At 41.2% G+C, this 11,895-nt stretch overlaps 1 protein-coding gene across 6 annotated transcripts in view; it reads left to right on the top strand.

Annotated features, from left to right (window-relative positions):
- The first annotated feature begins 181 nt into the window (after positions 1-181).
- ARHGAP12 (Rho GTPase activating protein 12) overlaps positions 182-11,895 on the top strand; it is a 117,675-nt gene continuing 105,961 nt past the window's right edge. For 3 of the 6 annotated variants that reach the window (XM_010860003.1, XM_010860006.1, XM_010860007.1), the window contains exon 1: positions 182-1,147. The gene's annotated coding sequence lies outside the window, so the exon portion shown is untranslated. The remainder of the gene's footprint in view (positions 1,148-11,895) is intronic. The other 3 variants (XM_010860008.1, XM_010860009.1, XM_010860010.1) reach the window with 2 other exon arrangements.

Consider the following 11,895-nt stretch of genomic DNA (forward strand, 5'->3'; position numbering starts at 1 on the left):
CGCTCTTCCGATCTGTGGCTCCTCTGCCCCCCGGGTTTCCTTACTTCCTGTGAGAGGGCAGTGCCCGCCGCCCCGCCCCCAGGAAGGAGGGTGGCGGGCTGTGTGTGTGTGTGTGTGTGTGTGTGTGTGTGTGTGTAAAAGGCTGGTGGTGCCGCCCTCCTTTCTGGCCCTCCCCGCCGGCGGCGAGCCCGCTCCTCAACTGCTGCAGGGGGTGCAACCCCCGCCCGCCCAGCAGCCCCGGGAGCCGATCTGGGGCTCCTCGAAGGCTATTGATCCCCCCAGACTGGGCATGGGGACTTCTGAAGCTTCTAGAGGTGCCCCGCCCCTGCTCAGTGGGCATCTGCTTCTTTCTAGCCCTTCTGCGAGGATTCTCCTCCACCGTTCTTAATTTCAGAGCACCCTCTGTGCTCTTCTCAGGTGTGTGTGAGTGTGTGTGTGTGTGGATTGTCTTCTAAGGATGACTGTCCTTGACGTGTGGCGTCTGAAGTTACCGCAGACCCTTTGACACGAAAAGGCCACAGGGTCATTCTCGAGGCGTGGTGATGTTTTCCTCCTGACGGCAGCCGCCGTTTTTCAGGCACTTGGGAAGGCGAGCATGTCCAAAGCGTGGCTGTATGAAAGTTCTGATGTGTCTCCAAGTGAAGTATTTGTTCTCGGGACAGGTTGTTAACATTCGTGTTGCTTTTTGGTTAATTAGAACATGGGAGGTAATTAAAAGAAAAGATTTGTTTACGTTATTTTGAGCTGTGCTGGGTCTTCGTTTGCTGTGCGCAGGCTTTTTCTCTAGTTGCGGGAAGCAGGGGCAACCGTTCGTTGTGGTGAGTGGTCTTCTCTTTGCTGTGGCTTCTCTTGTGTCCTCTGGGCTCTAGAGTGCGGGCTTTGGTAGTTGGGGCAGGTAGTTGTGTCTCAAGGGCTTAGTTGCTCCGCGGCCTGTAGGATCTTCTGGGACTAGGGATCGAACCCGTGTCACCTGTATTGCAAGGCGGATTCTTACCCACCAGACCTCCAGAGAAGCCCCGGTGGTGGATTTTTTGGAACATTGAGGTATGTGTTCCTAACAGGAGGTGAATACGGGGAGGAAGGAAGGAACTTTGAATGAAGAGTCCACTCGGGTTCTGATTAAGATTCTGCCGCTCAACTTCTGAAGGTGAGACCTTGGAAGACTCTGAATGTTACAGTGAAGGGTGGCTCAAAAACGTCCAGCTCCTGGCCGCGCCTCTTTCATACCCAGACGCTGGGAAATGGTGGCCTGGAGGTGGATCTATATACAGTGTTCCTTACCTGATCCGCAGGAGGGTGCCTGACAGGACAGGATGTCTTTTGTGTTATCTTTTGGTCGGAGTAGATGGTCTGGCTGCTGGGGCCAGTATTTATCTCTTTCTCTCTGTTTTAGACAATGCCTTGGAAATGTTTCTGAGCAGAGTTTGGCTTGACTCAGCCTCTAAAGATTTGACCGTGAGTGGGGCAACTGGAAGAACCTGAGGAGCTGGGCATGTCGGTGTGACCCCTGGTTGTAGGATGCTCTGCTGCTCTGGAAAGGGACTCTCTGGGGAAAATGAGTTAAATGAAGTCTAATGTACCATATTGCACGTGCATGCCCCAGTATGGGGTGGTAGGTTTCTGTTCCTACTTTATGGAGGACAGAAGTTGGAGAAGATTGCTAACGCACTGATTCTTGTGATGTGATGTGATGCCATCTGTAGAGTGGTTGTCCATATATAGTCAATATTTTACGTATCTTTAGTTTTTTTTTTTTTTTTTTACATACTACACTAGTTGTGAGGCACAAGTGAAAATACGTAAATACTGCAGAAAAAACAGTGTATTATTTGTAGTCAACCATTTGGCAGTTCTTTCATTAATAAGAAAGTATCTGCAGAGTGCTTTTTTTACTAGGTTGACAGAAAATGTGTTTTACGAATGTAAAGTGCTTCAAGTGATGCAGTTGACAATTCTGAGAATAAAAGGGTAACAAACAGTTTAAGTTAATTAAGACAGTGAATACGATGCTGTGTAAAATTACTAAGTGGTAGCTTCCCTGATGGCTCAGCTGGTAAAGAATCTGCCTGCAATGTGGGAGACCTGGGTTTGATCCCTGGATTGGGAAGATCCCCTGGAGAAGGGAACGGCTACCCACTCCAGTATTCTGGCCTGGAGAATTCCACGGACTGTGTAGTCCAAAGGGTTGCAAAGAGTCAGACGTGACTGAGCGACTTTCACACTCACACACTCATTTTTGCGTATATGAGAAAACTGGTGCTAGGAAAAAGCAGTTTAAGGTAAATCTGCCTAAAGTGGACATTACAGTTTTGTAGTAGTGAGAGAGAAGAGTGAAATTAAACTTTTATCTTATATGGAATAGTTTTAGTTGTACTTGCAAACATGCATTGTTTTGTTGAATGAATCAAAAGTGAAAAGGCACGATGGTACCACATAGCATCATTGTGCTTCAAAATCATGCTCTTTTGAGGAACCAATTGGGCCGCTATCTTTGTGGTTTCTTTAATTGTTAACTGTTCTGATTGTGCCACATCCTCATTTTTGGATGGCTTTGCAGTGATTCAGCCATTTTCCTGTTTTATTGACTTAATATTTTGCAGTTTCAGTGTGCAGTTGACCAGTTTTTTAATTGAACTGAACTACCAGATCATGACCTCTCTAAGCACCTCTTGCCTTGATAATCTAGTGCTTCTCAAATTTTAGTGTTTGTGGGAATCACCTGAACTTCTTAAGCCCCATGTAATACCAGTGCTGCCAGGACCTCACACTAGTGCTGTCACGTGGAAATGTGATGCCAGTCACCTTTGTAATTCTCAAGTGTTTAGTACTCACACGATAAGTAAGGAAGTTACAAAGAAGCCATGAGATAAATCTTATTATCATTTTGTCTGTATGACAGCTTCAGACTCCCATGTGTGTTTTACACTTAGAGCACGCCTCAGTTTAGGTTAGCCACAAGTTACATGCTCAGTAGGCACATTCGCTTAGCAGTGGCTGCTGTGTTGAACAGTGGTGGTTCTGGAGTCTGCAGTCTAAATCACTGCTGTTCTAAGTGAGCTTTCAGATTGACTGCATCAGCAACCCTTGGGAACTTGTTAGAAATGCACATTTTTGGGCCCCACCTCAAACCTACTCTCATTGGAATATCTGGGATTTCATTAATCTACAGCATATGACTATAGAATGCGTATGTGGTGTTTTGGATATGATCACATAACAGGAAAAATTCATTAGGGGAAAATTAAGGAATATGGTCATTATTGTCAGTATTGGTTCATGGAGTGTGATGAATATACTGTACTAATGTAAGATGTTTGCAGTCGGGGGAACAGTGTACAGGGTGTATGGGAACTCTGTACTATCTTTGCAGTAAATCTGTGAAGCTAAAACTCATCTAAAAGAACGTGTTTTTAGTTGTTGTTGTTTCCACACCATGTGGCATGTGGAATCTTAGTTCCCAGACCCGGTGTTGAACCCGTGCCCCCTGCAGTGGACGCTCAGAGTCTTAACCACTGGCCCATCAGGGAAGTCCCAAGAATGTTTTTTTTTTAAAGCAGCTCTCCAGGTGATGCCGTCTTTCACTAAAAGTGAGACGCAGTGATCTGGATCACTAATATGACCTGCCCTACTACAGCTTGGGTGGCAGGATGGAGGCTACTATTAGGTCTCCTAGGGTAATAATAGTATTTTAGTATTAAGAGCTAAAACTTACAAAGCACTTAACGTGTGCTAGGGATTATACCAAGTCCTTTGCGCATATTCACTTATTTAACTTTCACAATATGTGATATATACTATTAATCAGCTCCCTTTCACAAATGGAAAAAACGCTGAGGCTCAGAGAGGTTGGGTGCCTTGTCTGAGGTTACATAGCTAGCTAGAGGCAGAAACAGGGACATTTGACAAGGTGCTCATTTTAAAAGCAATCAGTTCAGTTGTGAGTGTTCTCTTTGAGTAAGTGCTAATTAATGTGAGTGTTTTGTATCATGCATTCCAGTTTACAAAGTACTTTTTCTCTTTCCATTTTCCTAAGGATCTTTTGAGGTATGTATTGCTTCTTTAGTTTTATAGATAGTTCAGGTGCTGAGGGCCTGTGAGTTGCTAAATGGCAAGCCCTGATTTAAATTTCAGTCCTTCAACCCTGAGTCCTGTGCTCCTTCACCACTGGAGAATTCAAACTGTTAATACGTTTTGAAGTTAGAGCAGTGTCTTTAAAAGTTAAGCTGAAAATTGCCTGTATGTTGCTGTGTATTACTAGTTTGTTTTAAAAAATAGTTTTATTGAGTTAAAATATACATACACTAAAATAAAAGTCAACAATAAAACGGCGTGAGCAGCGACATTGCTTAGCATTGTTCTAAGCAAAACAAGCCAGACATTGATGGATATATACTGTATATGGTTGGTGCTTTTCTGTCTCCGTTTGGTTTCCTTGAGGAAGCTGTGATTAATGCGATGCTTTTTTATCATGCTTTATAGTTTACTAAGTACTTTTTCATGTTTTCTCTACCCATTCTCACAGGGATCTTCTGAAGTTTGTGTTGTTTCCTATTTTACAGAGGGTTGAACCACAGTTGGTTTAGGCATTCACCACTTGATAGGCCTCTGGGTCATTTCCAGTTTCTGGCTGTTATGAATAAAGCTGTTACGGATGTTCATGTAAGGCCTTTGCAAGGACTTATGCTTTCATTTTTCTTGGATACATACCTAGAAGAGGAATTTCTAGATCATATATTAAATGTATGTTTAACTAAGAAATTGCCAAAGTGCTTTCCATGGTAGCGGTACTACTCTGCATTACCACCAGCAGTGAATGAGAGTTCCCAGTTGCTGGTATCCTTGCCCTGCAAAATATCCTTAATGTGTATTTAAAGCCATTCTGGTAGGGGCGTAGTGATACCTGGTGTGGTTTTTTTTTCTTAATATTTATTTATTTTTGGCTGCTTCAGTGTTAGTTGTGGCAGGCATGGTCTTTGCTTGTGTTGCACAGGCGCCACAGCCCTGGGCTCAGTAGTTGCCATGCATCGGTCCTCTAGTTGAGGCTCTCAGGCTTAGTTGTCTGGTGGCACGTGGTATCTTAGTTTTCCCACCAGGGATTGAACCCGAGTCCCCTGCATTGGAAAGCAGATTCTTAACTACTTGACCTCCAGGGAAGTCCCTGATATCTGGTGGTTTTAATTTGCCTTATTAGAGTTTTGTTTAACAGCTTTATTGAGGTATAATTGCTGTAAAATAAACTGGACATATTTTAAGTGTGCATTTTGATGAGTTTTGACATAGGAGTAGGCCTGTAAAATCATCACCATTTTCAGGATAGCAGACATACCCATCTCTCACCTCCTAATTTCCTTAAGCCCAAAGGTAATTCATTGCTTTTGTTCCCTGGTAACTATTTCTGTGTGTTTCTGATCTGCTTTCTGTCACTGTTTATTACTTTGTATTTTCTAGAATGTTATGTAGGTGTAATCATAGAGTATGTGCTCCTTCTTGTCTGGATTTTTTTCACTCAACAAAATTATCTTGAGATTCATCCAGTTTGTTGTGTATATCAGCATTTTGTTCCTTTTTATTATTGATTGATATCCCATCGTGTGGATATTACACAGTTACTTTATGTGGTCACCTGTTGGTGGTCATTGGGTTGCTTCCATTTAGGTGCTGTTACAAATAAACCACTGTATACATTCGTGGACAGGTCTTTATATGGACTTGTGTTTTTATCTTCTTTGGTAAATACCAAGGAGTAGAATCCCTGGGTCGTATGGTTGGTGTATATTTCAAGGTTTTAAGAATCTGCCCAACTTTTCCCAAAGTAGTTGTACTGTTCTACATCCCCACCAGCAGTATGTCAGAATTCTGGTTGCTCCACATTCTCAGAAATACTGGTATGGTCAGCCTTTTAATTTTAGTCATTCCAGTAGGTGTGTGATGTTATTTGTGTTTTTAATTTGCATTTTCCTAAGGACTAAAGACTTCGGGCATCTTTTCATGGACTTACCATCTATAAATCCTCCTCCTTGGATATGAATACTTGTCCATTCCTATCTTTTGCCCCTTTTTTATTGGGTATTTGTCTTCTTGACTTCTACAGTTTTTGTGTATTCTATGTATGAGTTCTTTGTTGGAGATAAGTTTGTGTCTGAGATATTTGTGACTATGTTCATAAGGGATATTGGTCTGTAGTTTTTCTCTTTTATAACTTCTTTTTCTGGTTTTGGCATGAAGACACGCTGACTTCATAGAATGAGTTGGGATGTGTTCTCCGTCTGTTTCAATTTTCTGTAAGAAGTTTGTTTAGAGTTGGTATTGTTTTCCTTACACTTTGGTAAAATTCACCAGTGGAGCCATCTTGGCCAGGAGTTTTCTTTGTGGGAAGATTTTTATAGACAGATTCAGTTTATTTAGTAAACATAGAATGATTTAGGTTATCTGTTTCTTAAGCAAGCTTTAGTAATTTGTCAAAGACATGTATCTGGTTCATCTAAATTGATGAATTTATTAGCATAAAGCTGTTTATAATGTTCTCTTATTTTCCTTTTAATGTCTTTAAGATCTATAGTTATATCCCTTGTTTCATTCTTAATGCTGGCTATTTGTGTTTTTTCTCTTTAGTCCTTGGTCAATTTGGCTAGAGGATTGTCAGTATTACTGATCTTTTTTGAAGAACCAGCTTCTGGTTTTCATTGATTTCCTCTAACATTTTTCTGTTTTCTCGTTTACTGATTTCTGCTCTGATCTTTATCATGTCCTTTCTTCTGCTTGCTTTGGGTTTAATTTGCTCTTCTTTAGTTTCTTAGAGTGCAAGCTTACATCACTGATGTGAGACATTTTTCTTTTCTGATTGTTGGCATTTGGTATATAAATTTTCTCTGAGCACTGCTATGGCTGCATCCCACAAACTCTGAGATGTCACCTTTTCATTTTCACCCAATTCATATCTCTTATTTGATTTCTTGTTCGACCTGTGGTTTATTTAGAAGTATGTTGTTGTGGAGTTTTCAGAGTATATTATTTATGTTATTCCAGTCCTTACAGATTTATTAAGATTTGTTTCATGGACTAGAATATAGTCAACAGAACATGTATGTTTATAAGAAACTACTGAACTAGCTGTACCATTTAGCATTCCCACTAGTACTGAATGTGTGTCCAGTTGTTGGTATCTTTGTCAGCCCTTGATATTGTCTTTGTTTTTATTTTTTATTTTTATTTTGATAAACCAGGCAAACACGGTATTAATTATTGGCTTTGAAGCCAAATTAATACAAGTCTTAGCCTGATAATTCATGAAAGCTAAAAAGTGTCTTTGTTTTTAAAAAATAACTTTATTCTAATTGGTGGGTAGTATTACCTTGTTTTGATTTTAGTTTGCATAATTGGTTTTCTACTGTTTTGTAAAACAATTTAAATTTGAATGAGAAGAGTCATGTTTTTTGTTTTTCCTTCCAGTAGAGGACAGGAACTTGTAAGGCAGCAGTCCCTAACCTTTTGGGCATGAGGGGTTGGTTTCATGGAAGACAGCTTTTCCACAGACCTGAGCAGGGTGGTGGGGGCGGTGGTGTTCAGGCAGCAGCCTGAGCGATGGGAGCGGCTGGGCTGCACACCGGCTCCCGTCTGCGGCCTGGGCATTGGCAGCAGCAGCAGTTCATCACTGTCTGTGCTACAGAAGTGCTACTTTTCAGTTTTCTAAAAGGGTGAATGTTTATTTGCCTTTCAGTCTTCACTTTTTAAGAGGATTGAAAGCTGTGTGAGGATTGAAGTGATTTTTATAGTTTTGGGGTAAACTTGTATAAACTGATTTAAATTATATTCTCCATTTTACATTCCCACCAGCAGGGCACATGAATTCCAGTTTCTCCACCTCCTCACCTCCTTATTTCTGTTGTTATTTTTACAGTAGCCACTCTCATGGATGTGGCATGGTGTCTCATTATGGCTTTGATTTGCATTTGATTTGCTTATTGGTCATGTGTATATTTTCCTTGGAAAAATGTCTATTCAGGTCCTTTGCCTACCTGACTCTGCTTATTGCAATTTATTTTGAAGTAGATTGGCATAATTTAACCTTTATAATGAGTACTTTTTTCTTTTTTTTTTTAAAGTAAGTTATTGATGCCTGAGTAGACCTTTGCAATGACCCCACCATAATAATCACTATATTTGTTTTTTTGTTTTGTGAGCTATATGTTTTTGTTTTTTAAGCATGGAATTAAGTTGAATGTAAATAGTCATTTCAGAGATTAGGAGGGTAATGTGTATAGTTGCAGAGGAATATCTGAGTTGGTCAGGGTGGGGTGGCAGTTAATGCTTGGGTAACCAGTGGAGTCCTGAAGTGAATGGAGTTTTTCTTCTAAAGTGAATTATTAGAGGATTAGAGGTCTTATAAAACTTAGTAAACACCAAGTTTATGATTTTCTCTTTAATATGTAACAACGATTAGTGACGTGAACTGAGACCCTGGGCAATGAATGGGTGCTCCCCAGAGGGAAATCAAGGTGTTACAACAAGCACAGTGGGTGGGATGCCGCAGAGGCAAGATGAAAATTATGTGAACTGTAAAAATGATAATTTCTTTTTTTTTTTTAAGCTAGTTAGTTAATTTGGCTACGTGGTGATTGTGGCTTGCAGGGATTGAGCCCCGGGCCATGGCAGTGAAATCCTGGGATTGTAACCACTAGGCCACTGGGGAACTCCCTTAGCTGATTATTTTAGAAAGTTCTTAGTGAAAAATTAAAATGTGGGACTCAGGTGTTCAGAATCTAGGAGGAAGAATCCATAGACTGGAGTGCATGTAGAAGGGAGTGAGAGCTGAAAAATGTGGAAGCCGAATGTTGATCATAGTTCAGTTCAGCCGCTCAGTCGTGTCTGACTCTGCGACCCCATGAATCGCAGCACGCCAGGCCTCCCTGTGCATCACCAACTCCCGGAGTTCACCCAAACTCATGTCCATTGAGTCGGTGATGCCATCCAACCATCTCATCCTCTGTCGTCCCCTTCTCCTGCCACCCTCAATCTTTCCCAGCATCAGGGTCTTTTCAGAAGAGTCAGCTCTTCGCATGAGGTGGCCAAAGTATTGGAGTTTCAGCTTCAACATCAGTCCTTCCAATGAACACCCAGGACTGATCTCCTTTAGGATGGACTGATTGGATCTCCTTGCAGTCCAAGGGACTCTCAAGAGTCTTCTCCAACACCACAGCTCAAAAGCATCAATTCTTCTGTGCTCAGCTTTCTTTATAGTTCAACTCTCACATCCATACATAACCACTGAAAAAACCATAGCCTTGACTAGACGGATCTTTGTTGGTAAAGTAATATCTCTGCTTTTTAATATGCTGTCTAGGCTGGTCATAGAGGAGTGATTTTAAAGGTTCATGGGAAGCTACTATTGTATAGTTAGCGTTTGGTGACATAGACTACGAAGGAAAAGGAAGTTTAACCTGTTGCATCAAGCAAATATTCCTTTTGTTTTTTAGTCTTTTTAATAATTGAGTTTTTTTACCTTTAGACTATCCCTCGTGGTAGCCTATGTCATCCCATTAAAATTATTCGTGTGTGAGTGAATCTGAAAGGATTAAAAGCCAGTTTAATGGTTTTTAATATGAAAGGGCTTGATCAGGACTGTTCAGTAGAGTACTGAATTTACAAATTTTTTGGGAATACAGTAGGCTCCTCATTTTCTGCTCTGTCATTTGGGTCAGTATTTATATTTCCATGTATAAGATGAGGTCACTTTAGAGTGGACCCAGAGCTATAACAACCACTGATAATGGAGAACTCGTAGTACCTCTTAAATGTAATTTGTGTTTTGATGAGAAAAGCATTGTATGAAAGTAAACAAGAGATGGAATGTAAGTTTATTTAAAGTGGGGCAGCATAATGTAAGATATGTTCATAGGAATGTCAAGTACGCATGATACCACTTTTAGTTTGAGTTACAGTTTAAGAAGACAGTTCTCTAATGATAGGAAGCATTGAAATCAAGCACATAAAAGCCAGGTTGGGAGAATGTGTCACTACAGGCTCCAAGCTCATCTTGTATATTTCCTGCCCCTGGCCTTGAATCAGTTATTTCTCCAAAAAGCCTTGGTCCTTTTATTTGAAGAATGGTATTAGAGACCTGTGTGTGAGTGCTGTGTGTGCTTGTTGCTGCTAAGGTGTCATTTCTTCTGACAGCAGGATTCATGTGTGGTGTACTAAGCATATAGCCATATATCTGTAATACTTGTTTGTGCAATCTGAATCTGTGGTAAACAAAGTGAGTTCACATTTCTGTTTCCAGGTCTAATCCGTTATCGCAGAATCATTCTAGCTTCCTCCCTTGCGTGTCTATAAATTCCAACATTGGGAAACTTGGCTCCCACCATCTACATTCTCTATACTTAATTTTTCAATTCCAGTGTGTGTATGCGCGTAGCAGTATCAGAATTTTTAGTTCATACTCCCACAGGAGATGTTGTTTATGTGTTAGTTATATGCAGTTCCTTTGTGTTCTTATAAACTTGACTTATTTCCACAGTAAGTGACGTCAGCCTCTGCCGCCATTCCTGCTCTGTTCGGTGAGGTCATTCCATCCGTGTGTAATACTGCTTGACCATTGAGTCACATCTGCTTCCCTGCTGGGATCCCCTCAACCTCCTAAATGATTATTTAGAATTTGAAAACATTGGAGTACATGCTTGTGTTGTAAAGATGAATGGGTTTTGACAAGTGCATAACGTATCGTGTACACCATTACAGCATCATACAGAATAGTTTATTGACCTGAAGGAATCCGCAGTGCTTCACCTGTGGAACCCTCCCTCCCTGCCTCTCACCCCTAGCAATCACCGTCTCTGTGGTTTTGACTTTTCCAGACTGCCACACGATAGAATCATTCTATATGTTGCCTCTTCTGTCTATATATTTTTCTTTCACTTAACAAAATAAATCTGAGACTCACTTCTGTCTTCATAGCTCAATAGCTCTTTTCTTTTTATTACTGAATAGTAATGAAAGGTCCATCTAGTCAAGGCTATGGTTTTTCCTGTGGTCATGTATGAATGTGAGAGCTGGACTGTGAAGAAAGCTGAGCGCAGAAGAATTGATGCTTTTGAACTGGGGTGTTGGAGAAGACTCTTGAGAGTCCCTTGGACTGCAAGGAGATCCAACCAGTCCATTCTGAAGGAGATCAGCCGTGTGTGTTCATTGGAAGGACTAATGTTGAAGCTGAAACTCCAATACTTTGGCCACCTCATGCGAAGAGCTGACTCTTCTGAAAAGACCCTGATGCTGGGAAAGATTGAGGGTGGCAGGAGAAGGGGACGACAGAGGATGAGATGGTTGGATGGCATCACCGACTCAATGGACATGAGTTTGGGTGAACTCCGGGAGTTGGTGATGGACAGGGAGGACTGGCGTGCTGTGGTTCATGGGGTTGCAAAGAGTCGGACACAACTGAGCGACTGAACTGACTGACTGAATAGTATTGTTTGGCTGTCTCACAGTCTATCCTTTCACCTTTTGAAAGACATTTTGATTGCTTCCAGTTTTGGGCAGCTGCTCTGAATATTTGCATGCAGGGCTTTTTGTAGAAATAAGATTTCATATCATCAACCTTGTTGCTAGATTGTATGGTAAGACAACATTCACTTGTGTAGAAACTATTAAATGACTTCCAAACTGCCTCCACCATTTTGCATCCCCACTAGCAGTGAGTGAAAGTTCCCATTGCTCTACATCCTTATCAGCATTTGGTGGTGTCAGTCTTTGGGATTTTAGCCATTCTAATAGTGGTACAGTGATATCTCATTGTTTCAGTTTGTTCCGTTTTCATTCCAGTCCCAAAGAAAGGCAATGCCAAAGAATGCTCAGTCTACAGCACAGTTGCACTCATTTCACATGCTAGTAAAGTCATGC

The sequence above is a fragment of the Bison bison genome, unplaced genomic scaffold, assembly GCF_000754665.1.
Source record: "Bison bison bison isolate TAMUID 2011002044 unplaced genomic scaffold, Bison_UMD1.0 scf7180017864461, whole genome shotgun sequence".
NCBI classification, from domain to species: domain Eukaryota; kingdom Metazoa; phylum Chordata; class Mammalia; order Artiodactyla; family Bovidae; genus Bison; species Bison bison.